The following is a 17,241-nucleotide window of genomic DNA, read 5'->3' on the forward strand; positions in this document are numbered from 1 at the left end:
TGAAGTGCATCTTATGAAGGCTTTATAAAGCGTCTAAAGCACTGCATAAATGGATCACAAATCATCTATAACTGTATTTCATGCACTGTAAAATATAAATAGATGTGAAAAAATATATTGATGGTTATGTCATACATATGAATCTGTATAAAGCATAATATACGGTTATAGATTATTTGTGAATTGAAGCCTTCATAAGATGCATTTATATTAAAGCGGGACAGAAAGTTCATACCGCAAAGCACTTCTGGACATCAGATCGACAGTTACTAACCTCCATTTCGACTTCAAATACAACCCTTGTCAGTGATGTGTATTTATGGATGCCAAGGGAAGCCAGGCTTCCCCCAAAAATGTACCAATCATTTTTTTGGTTTAACATTAAATAATTTAACTTTTGTCTCTGTGTTTCATAATTTTCCTTCAATTCACAAGAGGCTGAATGTACAGTTGAAGTCGGAAGTTCACATACAATTAGGTTGGAGTCATTAAAACTCGTATTTCAACCACTCCACAAATGTTTTGTTAACAAACTATAGTTTTGGCAAGTCAGTTAGGACATCTACTTTGTGCATGACACAAGTCATTTTTTACAACAATTGTTTACAGACAAATTATTTCACTTATAATTCACTGTATCACAATTCCAGCGGGTCAGAGGTTTACATACACTAAGTTGCCTTTACAGAGCTTGGAAAATTCCAGAAAATGATGTCATGGCTTTAGAAGCTTCTGATAGGCTAATTGACATCATATGAGTCAATTGGAGGTGTACCTGTGGATGTATTTCAAGGCCTAACTTCAAACTCAGTGACTCTTTGCCTGACATCATGGGAAAATCAAAAGAAATCAGCCAAGACCTCCACAAGTCTGGTTCATCCTTGGGAGCAATTTCCAAATGCCTGAAGGTACCACGTTCATCTGTACAAACAATAGAACGCAAGTATAAACACCATGGGACCACACAGCCGTCATACCACTCAGGAAGGAGACGCGTTCTGCCTCATAGAGGGGAATGTACTTTGATGTGAAAAGTGTAAAAAAATCCCAGAACAACAGCGAAGGACCTTGTGAAGATGCTGGAGGAAACAGATACAAAAGTATCTATATCCACAGTAAAACGAGTCCTATATCGACATAACCTGAAAGGCCGCTCAGCAAGGAAGAAGCCACTGCTACAAAACCGCCATAAAAAAGCCAGACTACGGTTTGCAACTGCACATGGGGACAAAGGTCATACTTTTTGGAGAAATGTCCTCTGGTCTGATGAAACAACAATAGAACTATTTGGCCATAATGGCCATCATTATGTTTGGAGGAAAAATGGGGATGCTTGCAAGCAGAAGAACACCATCCCAACCGTGAAGCACGGGGGTGGCAGCATCATGTTGTGGGGGTGCTTTGCTGCAGGAGGGACTGGTGCACTTCAAAAAATGATGGCATCATGAGGAAATTAAATTATGTTGATGTATTGAAGCAACATCTCAAGACATCAGTCAGGAAGTTAAAGCTTGGTCACAAATTGGTCTTCCAAATGGACAATGACCCCAAGCACTCCAAAGTTGTGGCAAAATGGCTTAAGGACAACAAAGTCAAGGTATTGGAGTGGCCATCACAAAACCCTGACCTCAATCCTATAGAACATTTGTGGGCAGAACTAAAAAGCATGTGCGAGCAAGGAGGCCTACATACCTGCCTGAATTACACCAGCTCTGTCAGGAGGAATGGGCCAAAATTCACCCAACTTATTGTGGGAAGCTTGTGGAAGGCTACCCGAAACGTTTGACATAAGTTAAACAATTTAAAGGCAATGCTATAAAATACTAATTGAGTGTATGTCAACTTCTGACAGGGATTTTTACTAGAATTAAATGTCAGGAATCGTGAAAAACTGAGTTCAAATGTATTTGGTGTATGTAAACTTCCGTCTTCAACTGTATCTCACTGGAGAAAGCATCCACACACACAGACGCGCGCAAGCACACACACACAATCAGAAATCAGATCCATGGACAGCCACATAATATTTAGATTGGGCTAAATTATTTTTGGTATCTTTTAGTGATCACTGTATTAGACTAAGCAGAGGTGTATTGATGATGTTGAAATGTTGAAGTTGAAATGGTGCTGGAATAGTGGAGGCAGTCCTTATCAGTCTTGACACATCAGCAAAAATTCTCTGAATTTTTCTGACTGAATCACACAGACTAACTCTTGGTACCACTGGATTCGGAAGACAAAGACGAATCTGATGGTACAACCCATACATCTATAGCTAAAACAGACAATGTTTAAAAGGGGGTAGAATTCCACAAAAATAACTCGCTTTGAAATATGGATGGATGTCCACCAACATTAGCTCCTATTTTACCTGTTGGCAACCAGCATCGCTGACCATCTTTCTCATTTGTGGAACCTAGCAATTCTCCATAATTAACATAATTTGATTGCAACAACTGTTGATGCTGAGAATGCAACACAAACCGCTGGTGCAAATGCTCTTTTCAAGATGCTCCACCTTGATCACAACTACTTATACACCAAGACTATACTTTCAGGGATCATTTCTATAGTTAGTTACTTGAGAAATGTGTGTCTAAAGTGGTAGGTCTCGCTATCCATGATGACGATTCAAGATATTCCCATTCAGAGCATGAATCTGGTGGCTAGAAATGACTTTGCTCATTATTCTTCCACCTTTGATGATGTTTCCTTGTTCTTCAATGAACATGGATGAAGGGAATATGTTCTGAGTGGATGTTAACCATCTACAGTAAAATCTACTGAAATGTCTCCCAAATCCTTATTGTTAATAAAATAAATACTATTGAATAAGTCCTGATACCCCAGCAAAAATCTTTTCAGTTTTCTGACTTTCATTTATCTTCATGTCCAGCCCTTATATTTAGCTTCACAATGAGGTGTTTTACCATTTTCCTGTCAGGACAACCTTTGACCTTCCTTTGATCTTCTACATAGAATAACCCCATAACTTCTAACAACTCTTGTGTAGATTGGGAGCGTCATAGAGCAAATCATGTCACATGTGCATGTTCGTTAGAGTCTCAGCTTTTCATAGATAGCTTTCAGGGGTTTGTAATTCAAACCATTCTGACTCTACAGATGTTTTTGTAAAAAAAGACCCAGACTTGGGCCCCTTTGAGATACGTCTTTGTCTCACAAACACAGCTCTATATCAGCCCCCCTTAATCACACAGACTAACTCTTGGTACCACTGGATGCGGAAGACAAAGACAGATCTGATGGTACAACCCATACGTCTATAGCTAAAACAGACAATGTTGAAAAGGGGGTAGAATTCCCCCAAAATAACTTGCTTTGAAATATGGATGGATGTCCACCAACATTAGCTCATATTTTACCTGTTGGCAACCAGCATCGCTGACCATCTTTCTCATTTGTGGAACCTAGCAATTCTCCATAATTAACATAATTTGATTGCAACAACTGTTGATGCTGAGAATGCAACACAAACCGCTGGTGCAAATGCTCTTTTCAAGATGCTCCACCTTGATCACAACTACTTATACACCAAGACTATACTTTCAGGGATCATTTCTATAGTTCGTTACTTGAGAAATGTGTGTCTAAAGTGGTAGGTCTTGCTATCCATGATGACGATTCAAGATATTCCCGTTCAGAGCATAAATCTGGTGGCTAGATATGACTTTGCTCATGTTTCTTCCACCTTTGATGATCTTTCCTTGTTCTTCAATGAACATGGAAGAAGGGAATATGTTCTGAGTGGATGTTCACCCTGTACAATAAAGCTTACTGAAATGTCTCCCAAATCCTCATCGTTAATAAAAGAAATCCTATTGAATCAGTCCTGATACCCCAGCAAAAATCTTTTCAGTTTTCTGACTTTCATTTATTACAATGTCCAGCCCTTATATTTAGCTTCACAATGAGGTGTTTTACCATTTTCCTCTCAGGACAACCTTTGACCTTCCTTTGACCTTCTACATAGAATAACCCCATAACTTCTAACAACTCTTGTGTAGCTTGGGAGCGTCATAGAGCTAATCATGTCACATGTGCATGTTCGTTAGAGTCTCAGCTTTTCATAGATAGCTTTTAGGGGTTTGTAATTCAAACCATTCTGACTCTACAGATGTTTTCGTAAAAAAAAGACCCGGACCTGGGCCCCTTTGAGATATGTCTTTGTCTCACAAACACAGCTCTTTCTCAGCCCCGTTAATCACACAGACTAACTCTTGGTACCACTGGATGCGGAAGACAAAGACAGATCTGATGGTACAACCCATACGTCTATAGCTAAAACAGACAATGTTGAAAAGGGGGTAGAATTCCACAAAAATAACTTGCTTTGAAATATGGATGGATGTCCACCAACATTAGGTCATATTTTACCTGTTAGCAACCAGCATCGCTGACCATCTTTCTCATTTGTGGAACCTAGCAATTCTCCATAATTAACATAATTTGATTGCAACAACTGTTGATGCTGAGAATGCAACACAAACCGGTGGTGCAAATGCTCTTTTCAAGATGCTCCACCTTGATCACAACTACTTATACACCAAGACTATACTTTCAGGGATCATTTCTATAGTTCGTTACTTGAGAAATGTGTGTCTAAAGTGGTAGGTCTCGCTATCCATGATGACGATTCAAGATATTCCCGTTCAGAGCATGAATCTGGTGGCTAGATATGACTTTGCTCATGTTTCTTCCACCTTTGATGGTCTTTCCTTGTTCTTCAATGAACATGGATGAAGGGAATATGTTCTGAGTGGATGTTAACCATGTACAATAAAACTTACTGAAATGTCTCCCAAATCCTCATCGTTAATAAAATAAATCCTATTGAATCAGTCCTGATACCCCAGCAAAAATCTTTTCAGTTTTCTGACTTTCATTTATCTCCATGTCCAGCCCTTAGATTTAGCTTCACAATGAGGTGTTTTACCATTTTCCTTTCAGGACAACCTTTGACCTTCCTTTGATCTTCTACATAGAATAACCCCATAACTTCTAACAACTCTTGTGTAGCTTGGGAGCGTCATAGAGCTAATCATGTCACATGTGCATGTTCGTTAGAGTCTCAGCTTTTCATAGATAGCTTTTAGGGGTTTGTAATTCAAACCATTCTGACTCTACAGATGTTTTTGTAAAAAAAACACCCGGACCTGGGCCCCTTTGAGATACGTCTTTGTCTCACAAACACAGCTCTATCTCAGCCCCCGTTAATCACACAGACTAACTCTTGGTACCACTGGATGCGGAAGACAAAGACAGATCTGATGGTACAACCCATACGTCTATAGCTAAAACAGACAATGTTGAAAAGGGGGTAGAATTCCACAAAAATAACTTGCTTTGAAATATGGATGGATGTCCACCAACATTAGGTCATATTTTACCTGTTGGCAACCAGCATCGCTGACCATCTTTCTCATTTGTGGAACCTAGCAATTCTCCATAATTAACATAATTTGATTGCAACAACTGTTGATGCTGAGAATGCAACACAAACCGCTGGTGCAAATGCTCTTTTCAAGATGCTCCACCTTGATCACAACTACTTCTACACCAAGACTATACTTTCAGGGATCATTTCTATAGTTCGTTACTTGAGAAATGTGTGTCTAAAGTGGTAGGTCTCACTATCCATGATGACGATTCAAGATATTCCCGTTCAGAGCATGAATCTGGTGGCTAGATATTACTTTGCTCATGTTTCTTCCACCTTTGATGATCTTTCCTTGTTCTTCAATGAACATGGATGAAGGGAATATCTTCTGAGTGGATGTTAACCATGTACAATAAAACTTACTGAAATGTCTCCCAAATCCTCATCGTTAATAAAATAAATCCTATTGAATCAGTCCTGATACCCCAGCAAAAATCTTTTCAGTTTTCTGACTTTCATTTATCTCCATGTCCAGCCCTTATATTTAGCTTCACAATGAGGTGTTTTACCATTTTCCTTTCAGGACAACCTTTGACCTTCCTTTGATCTTCTACATAGAATAACCCCATAACTTCTAACAACTCTTGTGTAGCTTGGGAGCGTCATAGAGCTAATCATGTCACATGTGCATGTTCGTTAGAGTCTCAGCTTTTCATAGATAGCTTTTAGGGGTTTGTAATTCAAACCATTCTGACTCTACAGATGTTTTTGTAAAAAAAAGACCCGGACCTGGGCCCCTTTGAGATATGTCTTTGTCTCACAAACACAGCTCTATCTCAGCCCCCGTTAATCACACAGACTAACTCTTGGTACCACTGGATGCGGAAGACAAAGACAGATCTGATGGTACAACCCATACGTCTATAGCTAAAACAGACAATGTTGAAAAGGGGGTAGAATTCCACAAAAATAACTTGCTTTGAAATATGGATGGATGTCCACCAACATTAGGTCATATTTTAACTGTTGGCAACCAGCATCGCTGACCATCTTTCTCATTTGTGGAACCTAGCAATTCTCCATAATTAACATAATTTGATTGCAACAACTGTTGATGCTGAGAATGCAACACAAACCGCTGGTGCAAATGCTCTTTTCAAGATGCTCCACCTTGATCACAACTACTTCTACACCAAGACTATACTTTCAGGGATCATTTCTATAGTTCGTTACTTGAGAAATGTGTGTCTAAAGTGGTAGGTCTCACTATCCATGATGACGATTCAAGATATTCCCGTTCAGAGCATGAATCTGGTGGCTAGATATTACTTTGCTCATGTTTCTTCCACCTTTGATGATCTTTCCTTGTTCTTCAATGAACATGGATGAAGGGAATATCTTCTGAGTGGATGTTAACCATGTACAATAAAACTTACTGAAATGTCTCCCAAATCCTCATCGTTAATAAAATAAATCCTATTGAATCAGTCCTGATACCCCAGCAAAAATCTTTTCAGTTTTCTGACTTTCATTTATCTCCATGTCCAGCCCTTATATTTAGCTTCACAATGAGGTGTTTTACCATTTTCCTTTCAGGACAACCTTTGACCTTCCTTTGATCTTCTACATAGAATAACCCCATAACTTCTAACAACTCTTGTGTAGCTTGGGAGCGTCATAGAGCTAATCATGTCACATGTGCATGTTCGTTAGAGTCTCAGCTTTTCATAGATAGCTTTTAGGGGTTTGTAATTCAAACCATTCTGACTCTACAGATGTTTTTGTAAAAAAAAGACCCGGACCTGGGCCCCTTTGAGATATGTCTTTGTCTCACAAACACAGCTCTATCTCAGCCCCCGTTAATCACACAGACTAACTCTTGGTACCACTGGATGCGGAAGACAAAGACAGATCTGATGGTACAACCCATACGTCTATAGCTAAAACTGACAATGTTGAAAAGGGGGTAGAATTCCACAAAAATAACTTGCTTTGAAATATGGATGGATGTCCACCAACATTAGGTCATATTTTAACTGTTGGTAACCAGCATCGCTGACCATCTTTCTCATTTGTGGAACCTAGCAATTCTCCATAATTAACATAATTTGATTGCAACAACTGTTGATGCTGAGAATGCAACACAAACCGCTGGTGCAAATGCTCTTTTCAAGATGCTCCACCTTGATCACAACTACTTCTACACCAAGACTATACTTTCAGGAATCATTTCTATAGTTCGTTACTTGAGAAATGTGTGTCTAAAGTGGTAGGTCTCACTATCCATGATGACGATTCAAGATATTCCCGTTCAGAGCATGAATCTGGTGGCTAGATATGACTTTGCTCATGTTTCTTCCACCTTTGATGATCTTTCCTTGTTCTTCAATGAACATGGATGAAGGGAATATGTTCTGAGTGGATGTTAACCATGTACAATAAAACTTACTGAAATGTCTCCCAAATCCTCATCGTTAATAAAATAAATCCTATTGAATCAGTCCTGATACCCCAGCAAAAATCTTTTCAGTTTTCTGACTTTCATTTATCTCCATGTCCAGCCCTTATATTTAGCTTCACAATGAGGTGTTTTACCATTTTCCTTTCAGGACAACCTTTGACCTTCCTTTGATCTTCTACATAGAATAACCCCATAACTTCTAACAACTCTTGTGTAGCTTGGGAGCGTCATAGAGCTAATCATGTCACATGTGCATGTTCGTTAGAGTCTCAGCTTTTCATAGATAGCTTTTAGGGGTTTGTAATTCAAACCATTCTGACTCTACAGATGTTTTTGTAAAAAAAAGACCCGGACCTGGGCCCCTTTGAGATACGTCTTTGTCTCACAAACACAGCTCTATCTCAGCCACCGTTAATCACACAGACTAACTCTTGGTACCACTGGATGCGGAAGACAAAGACAGATCTGATGGTACAACCCATACGTCTATAGCTAAAACAGACAATGTTGAAAAGGGGGTAGAATTCCACAAAAATAACTTGCATTGAAATATGGATGGATGTCCACCAACATTAGGTCATATTTTACCTGTTGGCAACCAGCATCGCTGACCATCTTTCTCATTTGTGGAACCTAGCAATTCTCCATAATTAACATAATTTGATTGCAACAACTGTTGATGCTGAGAATGCAACACAAACCGGTGGTGCAAATGCTCTTTTCAAGATGCTCCACCTTGATCACAACTACTTATACACCAAGACTATACTTTCAGGGATCATTTCTATAGTTCGTTACTTGAGAAATGTGTGTCTAAATTGGTAGGTCTCGCTATCCATGATGACGATTGAAGATATTCCCGTTCAGAGCATGAATCTGGTGGCTAGATATGACTTTGCTCATGTTTCTTCCACCTTTGATGGTCTTTCCTTGTTCTTCAATGAACATGGATGAAGGGAATATGTTCTGAGTGGATGTTAACCATGTACAATAAAACTTACTGAAATGTCTCCCAAATCCTCATCGTTAATAAAATAAATCCTATTGAATCAGTCCTGATACCCCAGCAAAAATCTTTTCAGTTTTCTGACTTTCATTTATCTCCATGTCCAGCCCTTAGATTTAGCTTCACAATGAGGTGTTTTACCATTTTCCTTTCAGGACAACCTTTGACCTTCCTTTGATCTTCTACATAGAATAACCCCATAACTTCTAACAACTCTTGTGTAGCTTGGGAGCGTCATAGAGCTAATCATGTCACATGTGCATGTTCGTTAGAGTCTCAGCTTTTCATAGATAGCTTTTAGGGGTTTGTAATTCAAACCATTCTGACTCTACAGATGTTTTTGTAAAAAAAAGACCCGGACCTGGGCCCCTTTGAGATATGTCTTTGTCTCACAAACACAGCTCTATCTCAGCCCCCGTTAATCACACAGACTAACTCTTGGTACCACTGGATGCGGAAGACAAAGACAGATCTGATGGTACAACCCATACGTCTATAGCTAAAACAGACAATGTTGAAAAGGGGGTAGAATTCCACAAAAATAACTTGCTTTGAAATATGGATGGATGTCCACCAACATTAGGTCATATTTTACCTGTTGGCAACCAGCATCGCTGACCATCTTTCTCATTTGTGGAACCTAGCAATTCTCCATAATTAACATAATTTGATTGCAACAACTGTTGATGCTGAGAATGCAACACAAACCGCTGGTGCAAATGCTCTTTTCAAGATGCTCCACCTTGATCACAACTACTTATACACCAAGACTATACTTTCAGGGATCATTTCTATAGTTCGTTACTTGAGAAATGTGTGTCTAAAGTGGTAGGTCTCACTATCCATGATGACGATTCAAGATATTCCCGTTCAGAGCATGAATCTGGTGGCTAGATATGACTTTGCTCATGTTTCTTCCACCTTTGATGATCTTTCCTTGTTCTTCAATGAACATGGATGAAGGGAATATGTTCTGAGTGGATGTTAACCATGTACAATAAAACTTACTGAAATGTCTCCCAAATCCTCATCGTTAATAAAATAAATCCTATTGAATCAGTCCTGATACCCCAGCAAAAATCTTTTCAGTTTTCTGACTTTCATTTATCTCCATGTCCAGCCCTTATATTTAGCTTCACAATGAGGTGTTTTACCATTTTCCTTTCAGGACAACCTTTGACCTTCCTTTGATCTTCTACATAGAATAACCCCATAACTTCTAACAACTCTTGTGTAGCTTGGGAGCGTCATAGAGCTAATCATGTCACATGTGCATGTTCGTTAGAGTCTCAGCTTTTCATAGATAGCTTTTAGGGGTTTGTAATTCAAACCATTCTGACTCTACAGATGTTTTTGTAAAAAAAACACCCGGACCTGGGCCCCTTTGAGATACGTCTTTGTCTCACAAACACAGCTCTATCTCAGCCCCCGTTAATCACACAGACTAACTCTTGGTACCACTGGATGCGGAAGACAAAGACAGATCTGATGGTACAACCCATACGTCTATAGCTAAAACAGACAATGTTGAAAAGGGGGTAGAATTCCACAAAAATAACTTGCTTTGAAATATGGATGGATGTCCACCAACATTAGGTCATATTTTACCTGTTGGCAACCAGCATCGCTGACCATCTTTCTCATTTGTGGAACCTAGCAATTCTCCATAATTAACATAATTTGATTGCAACAACTGTTGATGCTGAGAATGCAACACAAACCGCTGGTGCAAATGCTCTTTTCAAGATGCTCCACCTTGATCACAACTACTTCTACACCAAGACTATACTTTCAGGGATCATTTCTATAGTTCGTTACTTGAGAAATGTGTGTCTAAAGTGGTAGGTCTCACTATCCATGATGACGATTCAAGATATTCCCGTTCAGAGCATGAATCTGGTGGCTAGATATTACTTTGCTCATGTTTCTTCCACCTTTGATGATCTTTCCTTGTTCTTCAATGAACATGGATGAAGGGAATATCTTCTGAGTGGATGTTAACCATGTACAATAAAACTTACTGAAATGTCTCCCAAATCCTCATCGTTAATAAAATAAATCCTATTGAATCAGTCCTGATACCCCAGCAAAAATCTTTTCAGTTTTCTGACTTTCATTTATCTCCATGTCCAGCCCTTATATTTAGCTTCACAATGAGGTGTTTTACCATTTTCCTTTCAGGACAACCTTTGACCTTCCTTTGATCTTCTACATAGAATAACCCCATAACTTCTAACAACTCTTGTGTAGCTTGGGAGCGTCATAGAGCTAATCATGTCACATGTGCATGTTCGTTAGAGTCTCAGCTTTTCATAGATAGCTTTTAGGGTTTGTAATTCAAACCATTCTGACTCTACAGATGTTTTTGTAAAAAAAAGACCCGGACCTGGGCCCCTTTGAGATATGTCTTTGTCTCACAAACACAGCTCTATCTCAGCCCCCGTTAATCACACAGACTAACTCTTGGTACCACTGGATGCGGAAGACAAAGACAGATCTGATGGTACAACCCATACGTCTATAGCTAAAACTGACAATGTTGAAAAGGGGGTAGAATTCCACAAAAATAACTTGCTTTGAAATATGGATGGATGTCCACCAACATTAGGTCATATTTTAACTGTTGGTAACCAGCATCGCTGACCATCTTTCTCATTTGTGGAACCTAGCAATTCTCCATAATTAACATAATTTGATTGCAACAACTGTTGATGCTGAGAATGCAACACAAACCGCTGGTGCAAATGCTCTTTTCAAGATGCTCCACCTTGATCACAACTACTTCTACACCAAGACTATACTTTCAGGGATCATTTCTATAGTTCGTTACTTGAGAAATGTGTGTCTAAAGTGGTAGGTCTCACTATCCATGATGACGATTCAAGATATTCCCGTTCAGAGCATGAATCTGGTGGCTAGATATTACTTTGCTCATGTTTCTTCCACCTTTGATGATCTTTCCTTGTTCTTCAATGAACATGGATGAAGGGAATATCTTCTGAGTGGATGTTAACCATGTACAATAAAACTTACTGAAATGTCTCCCAAATCCTCATCGTTAATAAAATAAATCCTATTGAATCAGTCCTGATACCCCAGCAAAAATCTTTTCAGTTTTCTGACTTTCATTTATCTCCATGTCCAGCCCTTATATTTAGCTTCACAATGAGGTGTTTTACCATTTTCCTTTCAGGACAACCTTTGACCTTCCTTTGATCTTCTACATAGAATAACCCCATAACTTCTAACAACTCTTGTGTAGCTTGGGAGCGTCATAGAGCTAATCATGTCACATGTGCATGTTCGTTAGAGTCTCAGCTTTTCATAGATAGCTTTTAGGGTTTGTAATTCAAACCATTCTGACTCTACAGATGTTTTTGTAAAAAAAAGACCCGGACCTGGGCCCCTTTGAGATATGTCTTTGTCTCACAAACACAGCTCTATCTCAGCCCCCGTTAATCACACAGACTAACTCTTGGTACCACTGGATGCGGAAGACAAAGACAGATCTGATGGTACAACCCATACGTCTATAGCTAAAACTGACAATGTTGAAAAGGGGGTAGAATTCCACAAAAATAACTTGCTTTGAAATATGGATGGATGTCCACCAACATTAGGTCATATTTTAACTGTTGGTAACCAGCATCGCTGACCATCTTTCTCATTTGTGGAACCTAGCAATTCTCCATAATTAACATAATTTGATTGCAACAACTGTTGATGCTGAGAATGCAACACAAACCGCTGGTGCAAATGCTCTTTTCAAGATGCTCCACCTTGATCACAACTACTTCTACACCAAGACTATACTTTCAGGAATCATTTCTATAGTTCGTTACTTGAGAAATGTGTGTCTAAAGTGGTAGGTCTCACTATCCATGATGACGATTCAAGATATTCCCGTTCAGAGCATGAATCTGGTGGCTAGATATGACTTTGCTCATGTTTCTTCCACCTTTGATGATCTTTCCTTGTTCTTCAATGAACATGGATGAAGGGAATATGTTCTGAGTGGATGTTAACCATGTACAATAAAACTTACTGAAATGTCTCCCAAATCCTCATCGTTAATAAAATAAATCCTATTGAATCAGTCCTGATACCCCAGCAAAAATCTTTTCAGTTTTCTGACTTTCATTTATCTCCATGTCCAGCCCTTATATTTAGCTTCACAATGAGGTGTTTTACCATTTTCCTTTCAGGACAACCTTTGACCTTCCTTTGATCTTCTACATAGAATAACCCCATAACTTCTAACAACTCTTGTGTAGCTTGGGAGCGTCATAGAGCTAATCATGTCACATGTGCATGTTCGTTAGAGTCTCAGCTTTTCATAGATAGCTTTTAGGGGTTTGTAATTCAAACCATTCTGACTCTACAGATGTTTTTGTAAAAAAAAGACCCGGACCTGGGCCCCTTTGAGATACGTCTTTGTCTCACAAACACAGCTCTATCTCAGCCACCGTTAATCACACAGACTAACTCTTGGTACCACTGGATGCGGAAGACAAAGACAGATCTGATGGTACAACCCATACGTCTATAGCTAAAACAGACAATGTTGAAAAGGGGGTAGAATTCCACAAAAATAACTTGCATTGAAATATGGATGGATGTCCACCAACATTAGGTCATATTTTACCTGTTGGCAACCAGCATCGCTGACCATCTTTCTCATTTGTGGAACCTAGCAATTCTCCATAATTAACATAATTTGATTGCAACAACTGTTGATGCTGAGAATGCAACACAAACCGCTGGTGCAAATGCTCTTTTCAAGATGCTCCACCTTGATCACAACTACTTATACACCAAGACTATACTTTCAGGGATCATTTCTATAGTTCGTTACTTGAGAAATGTGTGTCTAAAGTGGTAGGTCTCACTATCCATGATGACGATTCAAGATATTCCCGTTCAGAGCATGAATCTGGTGGCTAGATATGACTTTGCTCATGTTTCTTCCACCTTTGATGATCTTTCCTTGTTCTTCAATGAACATGGATGAAGGGAATATGTTCTGAGTGGATGTTAACCATGTACAATAAAACTTACTGAAATGTCTCCCAAATCCTCATCGTTAATAAAATAAATCCTATTGAATCAGTCCTGATACCCCAGCAAAAATCTTTTCAGTTTTCTGACTTTCATTTATCTCCATGTCCAGCCCTTATATTTAGCTTCACAATGAGGTGTTTTACCATTTTCCTTTCAGGACAACCTTTGACCTTCCTTTGATCTTCTACATAGAATAACCCCATAACTTCTAACAACTCTTGTGTAGCTTGGGAGCGTCATAGAGCTAATCATGTCACATGTGCATGTTCGTTAGAGTCTCAGCTTTTCATAGATAGCTTTTAGGGGTTTGTAATTCAAACCATTCTGACTCTACAGATGTTTTTGTAAAAAAAAGACCCGGACCTGGGCCCCTTTGAGATATGTCTTTGTCTCACAAACACAGCTCTATCTCAGCCCCCGTTAATCACACAGACTAACTCTTGGTACCACTGGATGCGGAAGACAAAGACAGATCTGATGGTACAACCCATACGTCTATAGCTAAAACAGACAATGTTGAAAAGGGGGTAGAATTCCACAAAAATAACTTGCTTTGAAATATGGATGGATGTCCACCAACATTAGGTCATATTTTACCTGTTGGCAACCAGCATCGCTGACCATCTTTCTCATTTGTGGAACCTAGCAATTCTCCATAATTAACATAATTTGATTGCAACAACTGTTGATGCTGAGAATGCAACACAAACCGCTGGTGCAAATGCTCTTTTCAAGATGCTCCACCTTGATCACAACTACTTCTACACCAAGACTATACTTTCAGGGATCATTTCTATAGTTCGTTACTTGAGAAATGTGTGTCTAAAGTGGTAGGTCTCACTATCCATGATGACGATTCAAGATATTCCCGTTCAGAGCATGAATCTGGTGGCTAGATATGACTTTGCTCATGTTTCTTCCACCTTTGATGATCTTTCCTTGTTCTTCAATGAACATGGATGAAGGGAATATGTTCTGAGTGGATGTTAACCATGTACAATAAAACTTACTGAAATGTCTCCCAAATCCTCATCGTTAATAAAATAAATCCTATTGAATCAGTCCTGATACCCCAGCAAAAATCTTTTCAGTTTTCTGACTTTCATTTATCTCCATGTCCAGCCCTTATATTTAGCTTCACAATGAGGTGTTTTACCATTTTCCTTTCAGGACAACCTTTGACCTTCCTTTGATCTTCTACATAGAATAACCCCATAACTTCTAACAACTCTTGTGTAGCTTGGGAGCGTCATAGAGCTAATCATGTCACATGTGCATGTTCGTTAGAGTCTCAGCTTTTCATAGATAGCTTTTAGGGGTTTGTAATTCAAACCATTCTGACTCTACAGATGTTTTTGTAAAAAAAAGACCCGGACCTGGGCCCCTTTGAGATACGTCTTTGTCTCACAAACACAGCTCTATCTCAGCCCCCGTTAATCACACAGACTAACTCTTGGTACCACTGGATGCGGAAGACAAAGACAGATCTGATGGTACAACCCATACGTCTATAGCTAAAACAGACAATGTTGAAAAGGGGGTAGAATTCCACAAAAATAACTTGCTTTGAAATATGGATGGATGTCCACCAACATTAGGTCATATTTTACCTGTTGGCAACCAGCATCGCTGACCATCTTTCTCATTTGTGGAACCTAGCAATTCTCCATAATTAACATAATTTGATTGCAACAACTGTTGATGCTGAGAATGCAACACAAACCGCTGGTGCAAATGCTCTTTTCAAGATGCTCCACCTTGATCACAACTACTTCTACACCAAGACTATACTTTCAGGGATCATTTCTATAGTTCGTTACTTGAGAAATGTGTGTCTAAAGTGGTAGGTCTCACTATCCATGATGACGATTCAAGATATTCCCGTTCAGAGCATGAATCTGGTGGCTAGATATTACTTTGCTCATGTTTCTTCCACCTTTGATGATCTTTCCTTGTTCTTCAATGAACATGGATGAAGGGAATATCTTCTGAGTGGATGTTAACCATGTACAATAAAACTTACTGAAATGTCTCCCAAATCCTCATCGTTAATAAAATAAATCCTATTGAATCAGTCCTGATACCCCAGCAAAAATCTTTTCAGTTTTCTGACTTTCATTTATCTCCATGTCCAGCCCTTATATTTAGCTTCACAATGAGGTGTTTTACCATTTTCCTTTCAGGACAACCTTTGACCTTCCTTTGATCTTCTACATAGAATAACCCCATAACTTCTAACAACTCTTGTGTAGCTTGGGAGCGTCATAGAGCTAATCATGTCACATGTGCATGTTCGTTAGAGTCTCAGCTTTTCATAGATAGCTTTTAGGGTTTGTAATTCAAACCATTCTGACTCTACAGATGTTTTTGTAAAAAAAAGACCCGGACCTGGGCCCCTTTGAGATATGTCTTTGTCTCACAAACACAGCTCTATCTCAGCCCCCGTTAATCACACAGACTAACTCTTGGTACCACTGGATGCGGAAGACAAAGACAGATCTGATGGTACAACCCATACGTCTATAGCTAAAACTGACAATGTTGAAAAGGGGGTAGAATTCCACAAAAATAACTTGCTTTGAAATATGGATGGATGTCCACCAACATTAGGTCATATTTTAACTGTTGGTAACCAGCATCGCTGACCATCTTTCTCATTTGTGGAACCTAGCAATTCTCCATAATTAACATAATTTGATTGCAACAACTGTTGATGCTGAGAATGCAACACAAACCGCTGGTGCAAATGCTCTTTTCAAGATGCTCCACCTTGATCACAACTACTTCTACACCAAGACTATACTTTCAGGGATCATTTCTATAGTTCGTTACTTGAGAAATGTGTGTCTAAAGTGGTAGGTCTCACTATCCATGATGACGATTCAAGATATTCCCGTTCAGAGCATGAATCTGGTGGCTAGATATGACTTTGCTCATGTTTCTTCCACCTTTGATGATCTTTCCTTGTTCTTCAATGAACATGGATGAAGGGAATATGTTCTGAGTGGATGTTAACCATGTACAATAAAACTTACTGAAATGTCTCCCAAATCCTCATCGTTAATAAAATAAATCCTATTGAATCAGTCCTGATACCCCAGCAAAAATCTTTTCAGTTTTCTGACTTTCATTTATCTCCATGTCCAGCCCTTATATTTAGCTTCACAATGAGGTGTTTTACCATTTTCCTTTCAGGACAACCTTTGACCTTCCTTTGATCTTCTACATAGAATAACCCCATAACTTCTAACAACTCTTGTGTAGCTTGGGAGCGTCATAGAGCTAATCATGTCACATGTGCATGTTCGTTAGAGT

At 39.1% G+C, this 17,241-nt stretch overlaps 15 non-coding genes across 15 annotated transcripts; all 15 read left to right on the top strand.

Moving 5' to 3' along the window:
* Positions 1–2,542: 2,542 nt before the first annotated feature.
* LOC123729885 (small nucleolar RNA U3) lies at positions 2,543–2,758 on the top strand. The gene has a single exon (XR_006761584.2). It is a non-coding gene; the product is annotated as a small nucleolar RNA U3 (small nucleolar RNA).
* A 796-nt stretch (positions 2,759–3,554) lies between these two features.
* Positions 3,555–3,770, top strand: LOC123729930 (small nucleolar RNA U3). The gene has a single exon (XR_006761629.2). It is a non-coding gene; the product is annotated as a small nucleolar RNA U3 (small nucleolar RNA).
* A 796-nt stretch (positions 3,771–4,566) lies between these two features.
* LOC123729990 (small nucleolar RNA U3) lies at positions 4,567–4,782 on the top strand. Its single transcript, XR_006761683.2, has one exon. It is a non-coding gene; the product is annotated as a small nucleolar RNA U3 (small nucleolar RNA).
* Positions 4,783–5,579: 797 nt separating this feature from the next.
* Positions 5,580–5,795, top strand: LOC123729913 (small nucleolar RNA U3). The gene has a single exon (XR_006761612.2). It is a non-coding gene; the product is annotated as a small nucleolar RNA U3 (small nucleolar RNA).
* Positions 5,796–6,592: 797 nt separating this feature from the next.
* On the top strand, positions 6,593–6,808 carry LOC123730013 (small nucleolar RNA U3). Its single transcript, XR_006761706.2, has one exon. It is a non-coding gene; the product is annotated as a small nucleolar RNA U3 (small nucleolar RNA).
* A 797-nt stretch (positions 6,809–7,605) lies between these two features.
* Positions 7,606–7,821, top strand: LOC123730005 (small nucleolar RNA U3). Its single transcript, XR_006761698.2, has one exon. It is a non-coding gene; the product is annotated as a small nucleolar RNA U3 (small nucleolar RNA).
* A 797-nt stretch (positions 7,822–8,618) lies between these two features.
* LOC123729892 (small nucleolar RNA U3) lies at positions 8,619–8,834 on the top strand. The gene has a single exon (XR_006761591.2). It is a non-coding gene; the product is annotated as a small nucleolar RNA U3 (small nucleolar RNA).
* A 797-nt stretch (positions 8,835–9,631) lies between these two features.
* LOC123729896 (small nucleolar RNA U3) lies at positions 9,632–9,847 on the top strand. The gene has a single exon (XR_006761595.2). It is a non-coding gene; the product is annotated as a small nucleolar RNA U3 (small nucleolar RNA).
* A 797-nt stretch (positions 9,848–10,644) lies between these two features.
* On the top strand, positions 10,645–10,860 carry LOC123730014 (small nucleolar RNA U3). The gene has a single exon (XR_006761707.2). It is a non-coding gene; the product is annotated as a small nucleolar RNA U3 (small nucleolar RNA).
* Positions 10,861–11,656: 796 nt separating this feature from the next.
* On the top strand, positions 11,657–11,872 carry LOC123729893 (small nucleolar RNA U3). The gene has a single exon (XR_006761592.2). It is a non-coding gene; the product is annotated as a small nucleolar RNA U3 (small nucleolar RNA).
* Positions 11,873–12,668: 796 nt separating this feature from the next.
* Positions 12,669–12,884, top strand: LOC145863126 (small nucleolar RNA U3). Its single transcript, XR_014382451.1, has one exon. It is a non-coding gene; the product is annotated as a small nucleolar RNA U3 (small nucleolar RNA).
* Positions 12,885–13,681: 797 nt separating this feature from the next.
* LOC123729945 (small nucleolar RNA U3) lies at positions 13,682–13,897 on the top strand. The gene has a single exon (XR_006761644.2). It is a non-coding gene; the product is annotated as a small nucleolar RNA U3 (small nucleolar RNA).
* Positions 13,898–14,694: 797 nt separating this feature from the next.
* On the top strand, positions 14,695–14,910 carry LOC123729935 (small nucleolar RNA U3). Its single transcript, XR_006761634.2, has one exon. It is a non-coding gene; the product is annotated as a small nucleolar RNA U3 (small nucleolar RNA).
* A 797-nt stretch (positions 14,911–15,707) lies between these two features.
* LOC123729996 (small nucleolar RNA U3) lies at positions 15,708–15,923 on the top strand. The gene has a single exon (XR_006761689.2). It is a non-coding gene; the product is annotated as a small nucleolar RNA U3 (small nucleolar RNA).
* Positions 15,924–16,719: 796 nt separating this feature from the next.
* LOC123729940 (small nucleolar RNA U3) lies at positions 16,720–16,935 on the top strand. The gene has a single exon (XR_006761639.2). It is a non-coding gene; the product is annotated as a small nucleolar RNA U3 (small nucleolar RNA).
* Positions 16,936–17,241: the final 306 nt, after the last annotated feature.

Source organism: Salmo salar, chromosome 23 (genome assembly GCF_965601325.2).
Source record: "Salmo salar chromosome 23, fSalSal1, whole genome shotgun sequence".
NCBI classification, from domain to species: Eukaryota; Metazoa; Chordata; class Actinopteri; order Salmoniformes; family Salmonidae; genus Salmo; species Salmo salar.